Raw genomic sequence first — 14,847 nt, forward strand, 5'->3', positions numbered from 1 at the left:
AGCTTGGATGAATTCTGGGGTCAGCAGATCCTCCCTTTAGGATCTGGGGGCTGCCATCCAGCATCTAGAATCAGGGCTGACAGTCACTGCTCAGTCTCTCTCTCTCTCTCTCTCTCTCTCTCTCTCTCTCTCTCTCTCTCTCTCTCACACACACACACACACACACACACACACATCTGGGAGGCCCAGGGGGCTACAGTGTCCAGAGTCAGCCCGTCCTGGAAATCCACAGCCCACCAGGTCTGTGTCAAGGCTTTGAAATCACATCCGAGTGTTTTGATTGAGAGCAAGTATGCTGCATGGAAAATGATTTCTTTGTAATCGCACAGTAGAAAAATGAAACTGTCTCCTAAATAAAATGTCAAATATCTTAAAGTGCCTGGGAGCATTGTAGTGACATCAGCTTCAGAGTTTATTATTTCATTGATGGAGCCAGACTTGGGGCAAAAAGGCAATGACACTTTATCAGAAAAGGAATTTTTTTAGGAAAAAAGATAAAACCTTTTGTTTTATGAGACTAGCATTACTCTTATAGCAGAGCAGGCAAGGACACTACAAGAAAAGAAAATTAAAGGCCAATATCCCTAATGAACATAGATGTAAAAGTTCTCAACACAATTCTAGCAAGCTACTCTTACACCAGAGTCCTACGGACTGCTGCTCATGCTGCCACCATGTGTTTAGTGATCCTTGAGAGGCTCCAGCACATTTTGTGAGTATTCAAGGGGTGACAGAAAATAGCCTTTGCCATCACTGCCATTAAGGGTGTGGGTCGAAGATATGCTCATGTGGCATTGAGGAAAGCAGATACTGACCTCACCAAAAGGTCAGGAAAGCTCACTGAGGATGTGGTGGAACATGTCATCATCCATGCCAGTACAAGATCCCAGACTGGTTCTTGAATAGACAGGAGGATGTACATTATGGAAAATATAGCCAGGACCTGGCCAATGGTCTGGAGAAACTAAAGAAGATTTGGGTCAATAAAGGGCTGCACCAATTCTGAGACTTTTGTGTCCAAGGTCAGCACACCAAGACCATTGGCCATCACGTCCATACCATAGGTATGTCCAAGAAGAAATAAGTCTGTGGGCCTTGTCTGTTAATTAATAGTTAATATACCCCCAAAAAATACTAGCAACTAGAATTCAACAGCAGAGTAAAGGAACCATTCATCATGATCAAGTGGGATTTATCCTTGGAATGCAAGGATGGCTCAACATATTCAAATCAATTGATGTGATATATCACATTTACAGAATGAGGGACAAAAACCATATGATCATCTCAATATTTGCAGAAAAGACACCTGACAAAATTCACTGTGCTTTCTTCATAAAAACTCTTAACAAATTAGGTATAAAAGGAATCCACCTCAGCACAATGAAGGCCATATATGATAAGGCCAAAGTCAACATCATATTCAACAGGGAAAAGTTGAAAGCTTTTCCTCTAAGATCAGGAACAAGACAAGAATGCCCATTTTCACTACTTCTATTCAACATGGTACTGGAAGTCCTTGTTAGAGCAGTTAGGCAAGAAAAAGAAATAAAGGGCATCCACATTGGAAAGGAAGAAGTTAAGTTGTCTCTGTAGATGACATGATATTATAACCCCTTAGGTAGTTACACTTCCACTTTACCCTTGCAAGTAGCTGGGACTACTGGAGCACACCACCATACCTGGCTCTGTTCTTTTATTTATTTATTTATTTATTTATTTTTTTTAAGATGGAATCTTGCTCTGTCACCAAGGCTGGAGTGCAGTGGCACAATCTTGGCTGACTGCAAACTCCGCCTCCCAGTTTCAAGCAATTCACCTGCCTCAGCCTCCTGAGTAGCTGGGATTACAGGTGCCTGCCACAACACCCAGCTAATTTTTGTATTTTTAGTGGAGACAGGGTTTCACCATGTTGGCCAGGCTGGTCTTGAACTGCTGACCTCAAGTGATCCATCCCCGTTGGTCTCCCAAAATGGTGGGATTACAGACATGAGCCACCATACCTGGCCTAGTCTACTTTCTGTATCTATGAATGTGCTGATTCTATAAGTGAAATCATACAATACTGTTCCTTTTGTGACTGGCTTACCTCACTTAGCATATGTCTTTGGTTCATCCATGTTGCAGCATGTCAGAATTGTAACCACCCAAGGGGTTCACCTTGCCTCCTGCCTAGACAGAGCCAATTTATCAAGACAGGGGAATTACAATAGAGAAAGAGTAATTCACACAGAGCTGGCTGTGCAGGAGACCAGAGTTTTATTATTACTCAAATCAGTCTCCCCCAAAACTCAGGGATCAGAGTTTTAAAGAATAATTTGGTGGATAGGGGGCCAGCGAATTGGGAGTGCTGACTGGCTGGCTCAGGGATGAAATCACAAGGAGTTGAAGCTGTTCTCTTCTGCTGGGTCAGTTCCTGGGTGGGGGCCACAGAACTTGCTGGCAAGTTCAGGTAGGGCCATCTGGATGTTAGAAATGCAAAAATCCTGAAAAGATACCTCAAAAGTTCAATCTCAGGTTCACAGTTATGATGTTACCTTCAAGAGTAATTGGGGAAGTTGCAAATCTTATGACTTCTGGAATAATGGCTGGTAATATTTAGAATTCTAGCCCCTCTCATCTTGACTTGGTGGCTGGTGGCTTTCCTTTGTTTTACAAGAACAGTTTAGCCTTTTAGGAAAGGCTATTATATTAACTATACACTAAATTCCTTCCCAAAGCTAGTTTGGCCTACGCCCAGGAAGGAAGAACAGTTTAGAGGTTAGAAGCAAGATGGGGTCAGTTAGATCTGATATCTTTCACGGTCATAATTTTCTCTGTTATTATGATTTTTGCAAAGGCGGTTTGAGAATTTTCTTCCTTTTTGAATAAATACATGTATTCCAGCCTGGGCAGCATAGTGAGACCCTGTCACTACAGAAATAACTATAAAAATTAGCTTGGCATGGTGGTGCGTGCCTGTAGTCCCAGCTGTTCAGAAAGCTGGGGCGGGAGGGCTGTTTGAGGCCAGGAGTTTGAGGTTACAGTGAGCTGTGTTCACACCACTGCACTCCAGCCTTGAGCTTGATCTCAGGAGGTTGAGGCTCCAGTGAGCTGTGTTCACACCACTGCACTCCAGCCTTGAGCTTGATCTCAGGAGGTTGAGGTTACAGTGAGCTGTGTTCACACCACTGCACTCCAGCCTTGAGCTTGATCTCAGGAGGTTGAGGCTCCAGTGAGCTGTGATCGTGCCACTGCACTCCAGCCTGAGAAACAGAGTGAGATCCTGTCTTGAAACAAGAAAAAGAAAAAACTCCAACTGTGGAATCAAATTTAATTAGTAATTTTGGTTTGACTGCTTACTTAGCCAAGTGGCCTTGGGAAGGTTACTTAATTTCTCTAAATTTAGTTGTCAAATGTGAGTATCGGGGAGGAAATAGAATTTGTCCTTAACTCTCATAAGTTCATAGTTAGGGCAGACCCCTGTGGAAAAAAAACAGATTAACAAGAGGAAGATAAGCCAGTTGATGAACACGCACATGGCATGCACCATGTGGAGAAATCTCAGTGGGAGGTCACTCGGAGCAGGGGTTTAGAACGCTGGCTTATCTAGCATCTTCAACAAAGAACAATACAGTTTGGAGAAGCAGCAGGACAAAGCAGAAGAACTGTGGGTCTCTGTGGGCAGCAACTGGAGGGAAGGCAAGCCATGGCTGATGCAGGTTAGTCAGTAAAGCTTGTTAGTGTAAACGTCTCTGGTTCCATCTCCAGGCCGTTGGGGGCCCACAGCTGTCTTCGGTGGCAACCTTTGTTCTCCCTGGCAGAGCAAGGGGCAGGGCAGGATACCTTTTCTCTTTGTCAATCTATGTCCTGCCTTTTGGCAGACAGAGGGTCAGCATGGAGCTCTGCTGCATCAGCTTCTTCATCATTCTCAGCACAATCTACAATCCTTTGCGTTTTGGACCGGTATGTTCAATTTTCCTGTGTGAGCAAAACCTGCCTTGAGGGGCTGTAGGGGGCATGAACTGACGGAGGGTATATCAGATGCTCAGCCTGCTTGAACACACAGGAAGTGCTCAGAAATGTCAGCTATTATTATGAAGTCAAATATACCGGCTGTACTTTTATTCTGAGAACTTTAAAATGAAATAGGGGCAAAGTTTACCAGCTGAGAAAAAGTGACACATTTTAGAAGTTCAGAAGGCATTATATGCCTACGACTTTCCCTCGGGAACAAAGAGATGGAGGCCTGTTAGAGGCCTAAAAGAAACATGACAAATCTGGCTGCTTATAGATCCAAGAAACTGCCCCCCATTCTCACGCTTCCCAATCTTCCCTGGGTGCTGCGTGGTCTAAGAACCAAGAGGCACTAAGACGCACAGTGTGCCAGATGTGAGCACTTCCTAAACGAAAGGAAGGCCTCCAACTTACCTCACTAGTTGAGAAAGACAAAGTCTGTAAGAATATACTTTTTTTTTTTTTGAGACAGAGTCTTGCTCTGTCGCCAGGCTGGAGTGCAGTGGTGAGATCTTGGCTCACTGCAACCTCTGACTCCCTGGTTCAAGCGATTTTCTTGCCTCAGCCTCCCAAGTAGCTGGGACTACAGGCACACGCCAACACGCCCAGCTAATTTTTGTATCTTTTAGTAGAGAAAGGGTTTCACCACATTGGTCAGGATGGTCTCCATCTCCTGACCTCATGATCCTCCTGCCTCGGTCTCCCAAAGTGCTGGGATTACAGGCGTGAACCACTGAGCTGGGCCGAATATACATTTTTTTTCTGTGTGTATTTTCTCCTCAGACAGAGCTCACAGATGCTAATCGAGGAATGGCCTGGGTTTCCAGTCCCTGAACCATCTGACCCTCCCACCTTTCTCACGGAGCTTTCCCTGCCGATGGTGCTCATGTGACTACAGTGCGCTTCTGCAGTTCCTTCCCGCCCAGCTTGCCCCTGATGCCTCTCCTCCAGCCCCCACCCATGGATATTAAAAGAGAAAGAAAAAAGGCAGCCCTACCCCAAGTCCAGCCACCTTTCCATGACTCTCCCTGTCCTAAAACAAGGAAAGTCACCATAGGCACAATGTGGGAGCTGATAATCCATCACTGGGTACGGAGTTTTATCTAAGAAAACTGTTGCTTCTGTAAAGTCAAGCATTCTTCTGAGAAAAGTTTCCATTCACCGCTAGGGGAAAATGGCCCTTGTGAAGCTCTAGCCAGTGTGCTGTTGAGCAATGCCTTTTTAAACAGGTACACTGGGGCCCAGGAATGGGAGAAAGGTGAGGCGGCTGGAGCTCCAAGACCAGGAAGTTCCCGGTGGCTTTCCTCCCCGGGGCAAGGGTCCCAGCTGACCCAAGGCTCTGCCTCTTCCCGCGTGTTCATGCAGCTCTTTGGGGATAACCGTCTAGCACATCAGCTTGAGCCAAGAACTGATGAGGTCAAGATAGGGACGGCAGTCCCCTTAAAAGTCTTCTCCTCAAAGGGAGGAGTAGGTTCATCCCTTCCTCCTGTCCTCACAGCCCCCACAGGAACTGGATGGAGTATAAGCCAGGTGCTCAGTGCACGTTACAATGGACCCAAGTAATTCATGAAGGAGCCTTGTGGTGAAAATGCCACCTGGGTTTGGGGGCAACATGCCATTGGGGCCAACCCCAATGTTGGCCACAGGAAAACGAGACCATTATTTCTCCAATTATAAGAGATGAAAAGCATCCTCTTTGGCCTCAGTCATATCCTTGGAATTGGGTGGATCTCGCTGGCTGCCAAGTAACTAGTTTAATTTGACCTCTTCGCTAAAGCGAATATTGAATAACTTTCACTCAGAGGAGAAACTATTTTCCATAACCTGTATTCTGAGGAATATGCTTGCATAGACACTCTACTCCCCATGATCCAGCAGGTTACACTGAGAACTCAGCACAATCTTAGCTCCTTAAAAGGAGGGCTTCTGGTGTAGTTTCTTGCTGTGTTACTGCTCCCTTGCTCCAAACCTAAGAGAACTGCCTGGGTAACTTTGTAGAGTCTTTTTCCCCACAGAAACCTCTTGACACTCGTTCCTTGAAGATTTACAAGTTTTTTTTTTCCTATTTATATAAATTCCTCAACTCAGTCTTTTAAAACCCCTCTTTTATATCAGTCTTCTCTCTCTCTCTCTCTCTCTTTTTTTTTTTTGTTTCTGTTTTTTTAAGACGGAGTCTTGCTCTGTCGCCCAGGCTGGAGTACAGTGGCGTGATCTCTGCTCACTGCAACCTCCACCTCCCAGGTTCACGCCATTCTCCTGCCTCAGCCTCCTCAGTAGCTGGGACTACAGGCGCACACCACCGCGCCCGACTAATTTTTTGTATTTTTAGTAGAGACGGGGTTTTACCATGTTAGCCAGGATGGTCTTGATCTCCTGACCTTGTGATCCGCCCACCTCAGCCTCCCAAAGTGCTGGGATTACAGACGTGAGCCACTGTACCCGGCCAGTCTTTTCTTTAAAATGGAAGATAGTCTAACATGGTATTAACTGGTAGATACAGATAGTTTGAAAGCATGAGTCAAAAGCATGGGATGACTAAAGAGAATTAACAGCAATTAATCTTATTTCCAACTTCAACTGACACCTCCTAAGTTCCTTATTATATCACTTCCTCTCCGTTGGTGTGCATTATTACAGATAATAAGAGTAACACACTGAAACAACACCCCTTCCTGGCTTCCTGCTGGGCTGGTTCCATCAGGTTGAGGGAGGAAGAACCCAGCAGCTGGAAGCTTTCTCAGTCCTTTGTGACAGGACTCCTCAGGATGGTGATATATTGTCAAGGTCTAAGCAGTCCTGGATGGATGAGTTACTGAGCTAGAAACTTCAGGAGAGTCAGTGGTTGGAGACACTGACCTGCCCTCAAGGCTTAGAGCCAAGGAGGGGCCTGAAGATAGGGCAGAGAAACTCCAAGACCAAACAAGCAAGCTGTGTCCTCAGTGTGCAGAGTGCTCCAGAGAAGAGAAAGGCAACTTCTGCTGGGAAATCATGCAGGAGGTGACAACCCCCTGGGCATGTGATGGGCGGGGTTGGAGGTGAGGAAGACATAGATATGGGAATGCCAATTAAGAACTGGAAAATGCAAGAGTATTTTGATGGAGTGGAGAGTGTAGGTCAGAACATAACCTGACAACAGTGTATTAGAGACACCTGGCTGACCTCAGTATCGGTGAGCACACCCAGCACCCAGACTTTAGTGTCTAGTGCCATTCTCAAAAAAACAAAAAGGAACCAACATTCCTGAGAGAAATGGTTGATTCTAGGACTGAGGCAGGAAATGTGAGGTGCGCCAGGAGCATCTTGTGGTGCCAGGAAGTAAGGAAGTGCTCAGCGTAACAGTAAAAACACACGCATCCCATTGATGGGTTTATGTTGAAGGGGCACAGGAGCCAACTGAAAGAGCTTCCAATGGCCAGAGCTGGAACAGTTTGAGCTACAAAATACAGAAAGCAGTATTAGAATTGGATTTTAACAAAGTCGAAAGACCCATGAGTCCACACTGATAGAAATCAATGATTGAATACATTAATGAGTGGGGGAGAAGAGATCTCCCCTGCAGAATTTGAAATGCTTTATGTATCTATTCCACTCTAAAGGAGGGGAGCAGAATTCTCCACTCCTTAACGGTGGACTGCACATAGTGACTCCCTTCCAAAGAGGACAGAATGGAAAGGGGACCAGAGGAGAGTAACTTCACAGTGGAGATGCCTGACAATCACCGCCTCGGCCAGCTGATCAAGGTCAACAGCAACAGCCCTAAATCACATTGAGTCTATGTGCCCTTGAAATAATGTGATGACAATGGCATTTTACCTCTGTGGTCTTCCTTTCTAAAATCCACAGCTCTTATCTAATCTCAAGAAAAAAATATCAGACAAATTGCAACAAAGGGGCATTCCACAATTTCCCCAAGCAGCACCCTGAAGAACTGTCAAGACCACCCCAAACCAGGAGAGCCTCAGACACTCACAGCCAGGAGGACTCAATGGAACGTGAGGTCCTGGAGGGACCTGGGACAGGAAAAGGACTCTGGGGAAAACGAAGGGTGTCTGAATATAGTCTGGACCCTAGGTAATAATAACACGTATCAATATTGGTTCACTAACTGTAACAAATATATCATACTAATGAAAGACGTTAATTTAGGAGAAATTGTGCGTGTGTGTGTGTGTGTCTGTATGTGTGTGTTGGGGGAAGTACATAGGAACTCTCTGTACTGCTTTTTTCCCATAAATCTAAAACTGTTCTTTAAAAAAGTCTTTTTTTTTTTTATTTGAGATACGGTCTTGCTCTGTCACCCAAGCTGGAGTGCAGTGGTGTGATCTCAGTTCACTGCAGCCTCAATCTCCCAGGCTCAGGTGATCCTCCCACCTCAGCCTCCTGAGTAGCTGGGACTACAGGCATGCACCACCATGTCCAGCTAATTTGTGTATTTTTTTGTAGAAATAGGGTCTTGCCGTGTTGGCTAGGCTGATCTTGAACTCCTGAGTTCAAGCAATCCACCTGCCTCAGCCTCCCAAAGTGCTAGGATTATAGGGCTGGGCCACCATGCCTAGCCTCTAAAAAAGTTTTAATGAAGAAAGGGGGAAAAAAAAAAACCTCTTGGCAGTAAGGATGGGTGTGGCTGAGTGGTTAGTGGAGAGGGGAGGCAGTAGATGCCCCTGGATGGATATCACTCTGAACATGATAGGGATAGTCACTGAATGTTACTGCTAGAGATGGGGGCTTAGCTCAGCCTGCCATAACCAAATACCGTAGACTGCATGCCTTAAACAAGATAAACCGATTTCTCATAGTTCTGGAGGCTGGGAAGTCCCTGGAGCTGGGTGCCAGCATGACTGGGGTCCTGGTGAGGGCTCCCTTCCTGGCTTTTCCATGGCTGTGTCCTTGCTGTACCCTCACATGCCCAAGAGAGCGGTGATCTCATCCTCTTCCTGTGAGGACACTAATCCCACTGTGGGGGCTCCACCCTGAAGACCTCATCTAAGCCCAAGCACCTCCCAAAGGCCCCGCCTGCTAAGACCATCACACTGGGGTTAGGGCCTCAGCATATGAATTTTCAGGGGACAGAAACATTCAGTCCATAACAGATGGGCAAAGACAGCAACTTGTCCCAGAGAAGATATCCATGTGGCAGGTAGTGTGATGCTAAACAAGTCATATACAGAGTAGCTTTGCTAAAAATAAGATCCAAAATTTTGCCATCAACACTACTGAAGGAGGTTGCCCCAGCTAGAGCAGGGGATGGCCAGTGGCTGGGGTTGGGGGCATAAAGGAGACATAGAGGGAGAGTCCTGGGGACTGATCCTAGGTTTTTGGAAGCCCACCACGAGTGCCCTCCACATCCTGACCCACCACAGCCCTCTTCAACCAGTCTAGGCATTCCTCCCCACAGGCTGGCTCACAGCTCTTTCCCAGCAGAGGCTGGGCGCCAGAACAGGCTGCCACAGAGCCCAGCCCTGTGCCCCGCCTCGCCATCCTTGGGGTCACCCTGGCTGCCTGCCTTTTTCAGGGAGAGACCAGCCTTACCTACGGTGCAAAAGACAGTGCATGCTGCGGCCTTATGTTCTGAGCACTACCTGCCTTCTTTGTTTTGCTTGTTCCTATGCTCTCAGTTGCTTTTCATCCTCAGGAAATCCAGGACTAACTGTCTACTGGAGACATCCACCCCACCCTCATTCCCTTCCACCCCCTGTAGACTTCCTCCAGGCTCAGTGCACAGGGCTGGAGTAACCACTGTGATTTTGCATTGATTTTGACCCATTTTCATCACTGTTCCCATGCATGACCATTTATTTATTCGAATACTGTAATAAATCCACAGGAATCATCCATTCTGCAAGGAAGTTTGAGTCAGGACAATTCACATATACCTGTATGGGCCTCCCTCCTCCTATCCCCTTTTCTCTTTCCCAAATTTGTGTTTACCTTTTGAAACAATTATAGATTCAGAGGAAGTGGCGGATATCATACAGAAAGGTCCTGTGTAACATTTGATACCTCCAGTGGTAACATCTAATATAACTGTAGCACATTGTCAAAACTAGGAAATTGACATTGGTACAATCCACAGACCTGATTCAGATTTCCTTAGTTTTACTTGTAGTGTGTGTGTTGGGGGCGGCGGTGGGGTGTGTTCTATGCAGTTTTATTTCATGTGTAGGTCCGTGTACTGACAACCACAGTCAAGATATAGAAGAGTTCCATCACCACGATGATCCTTTTTATTGCCCTGTTACAGCCACACCGACCCCTCCGTACCCCCAACATCCCTAATCTCAGGCAACCACTAGTCTGGTCTCCATTCCTACAATTTTTTCATTTCAAGGATGTTATATAAATGGAATCATACAACAGTGCCTTTTTGGTCTGGGTTTTTTTCCACTCCGTATAATTCCCTTGAGATCCTTCCAAGTTACTGGGTGTGTTAATAACTTGCTCCTTTTTATTGTTAAGCAGTATTTCACGGATCACAAGTTCACACACTGAAGGACATTTGTTTTTTTCCTGGGTTTTGTTCATTACACATAAAGCTGCCATGAACATTTGAGTATGGGTTTTTGTGTGACCATAAGTTCATTTCCCCAGGATAAATGCCCAAGAGTGAAACTACTGTGTCATACAATAATTTCATGTTTACCTTTATAAGTAAACTGGGAAATATTTTTCCGAATGGTTGTGAAATTATACATTACCACCGGCAATATATGAGAGATGAAGTTTCTCAGCATACTTGTCAGAATTCCGTGTTATCGCTATCTTTTAACCATTCTAGTAGAAGTTAGTGATATCATGATTTTAATTTGCCTTTTTCCTAATGGTTAATGATGTTAGAACATCTTTTCATTCATTTATCTGCTGTCTAAATATACTCTTTGGTAAAATGTCTGTTGATGTCTTTCCTTCATTTTCCATTTGGATTGTTTGTTTTCTTATTGCTGAGTTTTGAAAGTACTTTATATTCTGGATACAATTCCTGTATCATTGATCTATTGGTATATCCTTCATGTCAATACCACACTCTCTTGATTACTGTAGCTTCAGAATAACTCCTTAAAATACGGTAATATTAGTCCTCAAACTTGGTTCTTCTTTTGTGGAGTTGTTTGGCTACTCTAGGTCCTTTGAAGTTCTACAAATATTTTAGAATCAGCTTGTCAATTTACACACACACACATACACACACACACGCATGCACGCACAAATAGGCTGCTGGGATTTTGATTGAGATTATATTAAATCTATATTGAATCTATATTTTGGGAGTATGACACGACATCTTAACAATATTGAGTCTTGTAACCCATGAACAAGGTATATCATCTACTTAGGTCTTCTTTATCATAGTAATATTTTGTAGTTTTCAGTGTACGGTATTTTTCTCATTTTTTTGGTCAGACTTATCCCAGGTATTTCTGCTATTGCAAAGGTAGTATTGTTTATGCGACTGCTAATGTTGTTGATTTTTTATTTCAATTATTAATTTTTCATTGCTACCACATACAACTGATTTTTGTACACTACTTTTTATCCTGCAACCTTGACAGACTCACTTATTTGTTCTAGTAGCTCATTTGTAGAGTCCATTGAATTTTGCAATGGAATTTTGCAAAAGCTGGATTTTGTCAAATGCCTTTCTGTATTGATTGATTATACGAATATTCTTTCTGAGTTTGTTTATATGATGAATTAGATTGATTGATTTTTCAAATATTAAGTCAACCCTACACTCCTTGGATATTCCCTCTTGATCATACTGTGTTACCTGTTTCTTATCTTGTAGGATTCAATTTGATAAATTGGCTTAGAATTTTACCCTATGCTCATGAGAAATGTTGGTCTGTAGTTTTCTTTCCTTCGTAGCATGTTGTTTGGCCAGGGTCCTAGGATAATTTTGGTACTAGGATAATTCTGTCCTCAGATAATGAGGTGGAAAGTATTTCTTCCTCTCTCTCTCTCCTTCTCTCCCTTTCTTGAGTCAGGGCCTTGATTTGTCAGCGAGGCTGGAGTGCAGTGGTGTGATCATAGATCACTGCAGCCTTCAATTCCTAGGCTCAAGCAATCATCCTGCCTCAGCCTCTCAAGTAGCTAGGACTACAGGCATGTGCTACCATGCCTGGCTAATTTTTTTAGTTTTTTAGTTTTTTTCTTTTTTCTTCAGAATCTCGCTATGTTGTCCAGCCTGTCCTTGAACTCCTGGCTTCAAGTGATCCTCCCATCTCAACTTCCCAACATGCTGGGAATACAGGTGAGATTTTCGTTACAGGTTTTTAAACTGTAATTTCAACTTCTTGAACAGACATAGAGCTATTCAGGTAATCTATTTCTTCTTGGGTGAGCTTTGGTAATCTGTGCCTTTCAAAGGATGTGTCAATTTAATCCATGTTGAATTTATTGCTATAAAGGTGTTCCTAATATTTCCTCACTATCCTTTTCTATCTGTAGGCTCTTCAGTGATGTCACCTGTCTCATTGCTTATATTGGTAACTTGTGTCTTGTTTCTTTTTTCCCTGATATATCTACCTGGCTGGAGATTTCTCAATTTAAAAATATTTCCCCCCAAACTCCCCAAATTTTGATTCATTAATTTTTCTCTATTTTAAAAATTTCATTAAGTCCCACTTTGACCTTTATTATTCCTTTCCTTCTGCTTACTTTAGGTTTTTCTCTTTTCTAGTTTCTGCTATTGATTTCTAATTTAATTCCACCATGGCCAGACAATATACTTCATGTGACAAATCTTTTGAATTTGAGACTTTTTAAATGGTCTATAATGTAGTCCATCTCTATAAACGTTCCATATGTACTTGAGAAAAACTTAATCCTTCTACATTTTACATTCCTTTTTACAAAAGGAAAAACTTTTCCTTTTACGTATGTTATAAATCTGATACTATTATTTTAACTCAAACAACTAAACATTTTTCTCAAGTTATTCCTCAGAAAACAAAATTGAGTTGTTTCTCAATTTTCTCAAGAAAAATTTTCTGCTGTTGTAAGATACAATGTTCTAAAAATATCAGTCGGGTCAAGTAGATTGAAAGAATTGTTGAAGTCTACTTTATTCTTGTTGATTTCCTGCCTACTTGTTCTGTCAATTATTGAGGGTTGGGTATTAACGTCTGATAATAGTGGATTGATCTATGTCTCCTTGAAGTTCTACTTGTTCTTGCTTCATGTGTTTTGAAGCTTTGTTATGAGGTGTGTGTTATAAGTATGAAATAACTTCCTATGATCCTGGGTGATATGGCTTGGGTCTATGTCCCTGCCTAAACCTCATGTCAAATTGTAATCCCCAGTGTTGGAGGTGGGGCCTGGTGGGAGGTGACTGGATCATGGGGGTGGGTTCCCCCATTTAGTGCTCTTCTCATGATAGAATTCTGACAAGATCTGGTTGTTTAAAAGTGTGTGGTACTTCCCTGACCCTTCCCTCCTTCTATGGCCATGTTTCTCTTTCACTTTCCGCCATGACTGAGTTTTCCTGAGGCCTCCCCAGAAGTCAAGTGGATGCCCACCGTGCTTCCTGCACAGCCTGCAGAAATGTGAGCCAATTAGGCCGGGTGCGGCGGCCCATGCCTGTAATCCTAGCACTTTGGGACGCTGAGGTGGGCGGATCACAAGGTCAGGAGTTCGAGACCAGCCTGGCCAATATGGTGAAACCCCGTCTCTACTAAAAAAAAAAAAATTGAACAAACAAACAAAAAAACTAGCCGGGCGTGGTGGTGCATGTCTGTAATACCAGCTACTCAAGAGGCTGAGGCAGCAGAATCACCTGAACCCAGGAGGTGGAGGTTGCAGTGAGCCGAGATTGTGCCACTGCAGTCCATCCTGGGCAACAGAGGGAGGTTCTATCTCAAAAAAAAAAAAAAAAAAAAAAAGAAATATGAGCCAATTAAACCTCTTTTGTTTATAAGCTACCCACTTTCAGATATTTCTTTATGGCAGTATTCTTTATGGCAATATTTCTTTATGGCCATAAAGATATTTCTTTATGGCAGTATGACTAATATGCTGGGAATTACTTTTTGCTCTATTTTGATTAATATAGCCACTTCAATTTTCATGTAACTAGTGTTAGCATATCTTTTTTCCCATCCTTTAAGTATTTGTATCTTTCTATTTAAAGTACATTTCTTGTAGACAGAATATAATTGGCTCATGTGTTTTCAATCCAGTCTGAAAATCTGTGCCTTTTAATTGGGGTGTTTACACTATTCACATTTAATGTGATTTTTGATACAGTTAGGTTGAGTCTCTCATCTTGCTATTTGTCTTCTATTCATCCTATCTGGTCTTTATTCCCTTTTACCTCTTTTTCTGTCTTTTTGATGAATCAAGTTTTAAAAATAATTCCATTTTATCTTTTGATAGTTTAATAGGTATGATTTTTTGGTACGTCATTTTAGCAGCTGCTTTAGCACACATCTGTAACTTATCACACTCTATCTTCAAATGGTAGCATGTCACTTTGTGCATAAGAACTTTACAATAGCAATGATTCTCCTCTCCTGGTCTTTAAGCTATTGTGGTCATCCATTCTACTTTTACACATATAAATCTCACACTATGACTTTCATTTAAACAACTGTCTTTTAAAGAGGTTTAAATAATAAATCCTACATTTACCCATGTTCTTACTATTTTCAGTGTTCTTCATTTCCTTCAGAAGGCAGGCATTTTCCTTATGCCCAAAGGACATCCTTTAACTTTTCTTGTAGTGCAGACCTATGGATGACAGTCTTTCAGCTTTTGCAAATTTGAAAAGATCTTAATTTCTTCATATCCATTATTCTATTTTCAGTGGCATCTAGTCTGCTGTTAAACCAACCAGTGGAACTTGCAATTTCAATT

At 43.0% G+C, this 14,847-nt stretch overlaps 1 pseudogene; it reads left to right on the plus strand.

The window, feature by feature from the left end:
• The first annotated feature begins 674 nt into the window (after window positions 1-674).
• LOC103222249 (small ribosomal subunit protein uS13-like) lies at window positions 675-1,084 on the plus strand (annotated as a pseudogene).
• Window positions 1,085-14,847: the final 13,763 nt, after the last annotated feature.

The sequence above is a fragment of the Chlorocebus sabaeus genome, chromosome 17 (genome assembly GCF_047675955.1).
Source record: "Chlorocebus sabaeus isolate Y175 chromosome 17, mChlSab1.0.hap1, whole genome shotgun sequence".
NCBI lineage: Eukaryota > Metazoa > Chordata > Mammalia > Primates > Cercopithecidae > Chlorocebus > Chlorocebus sabaeus.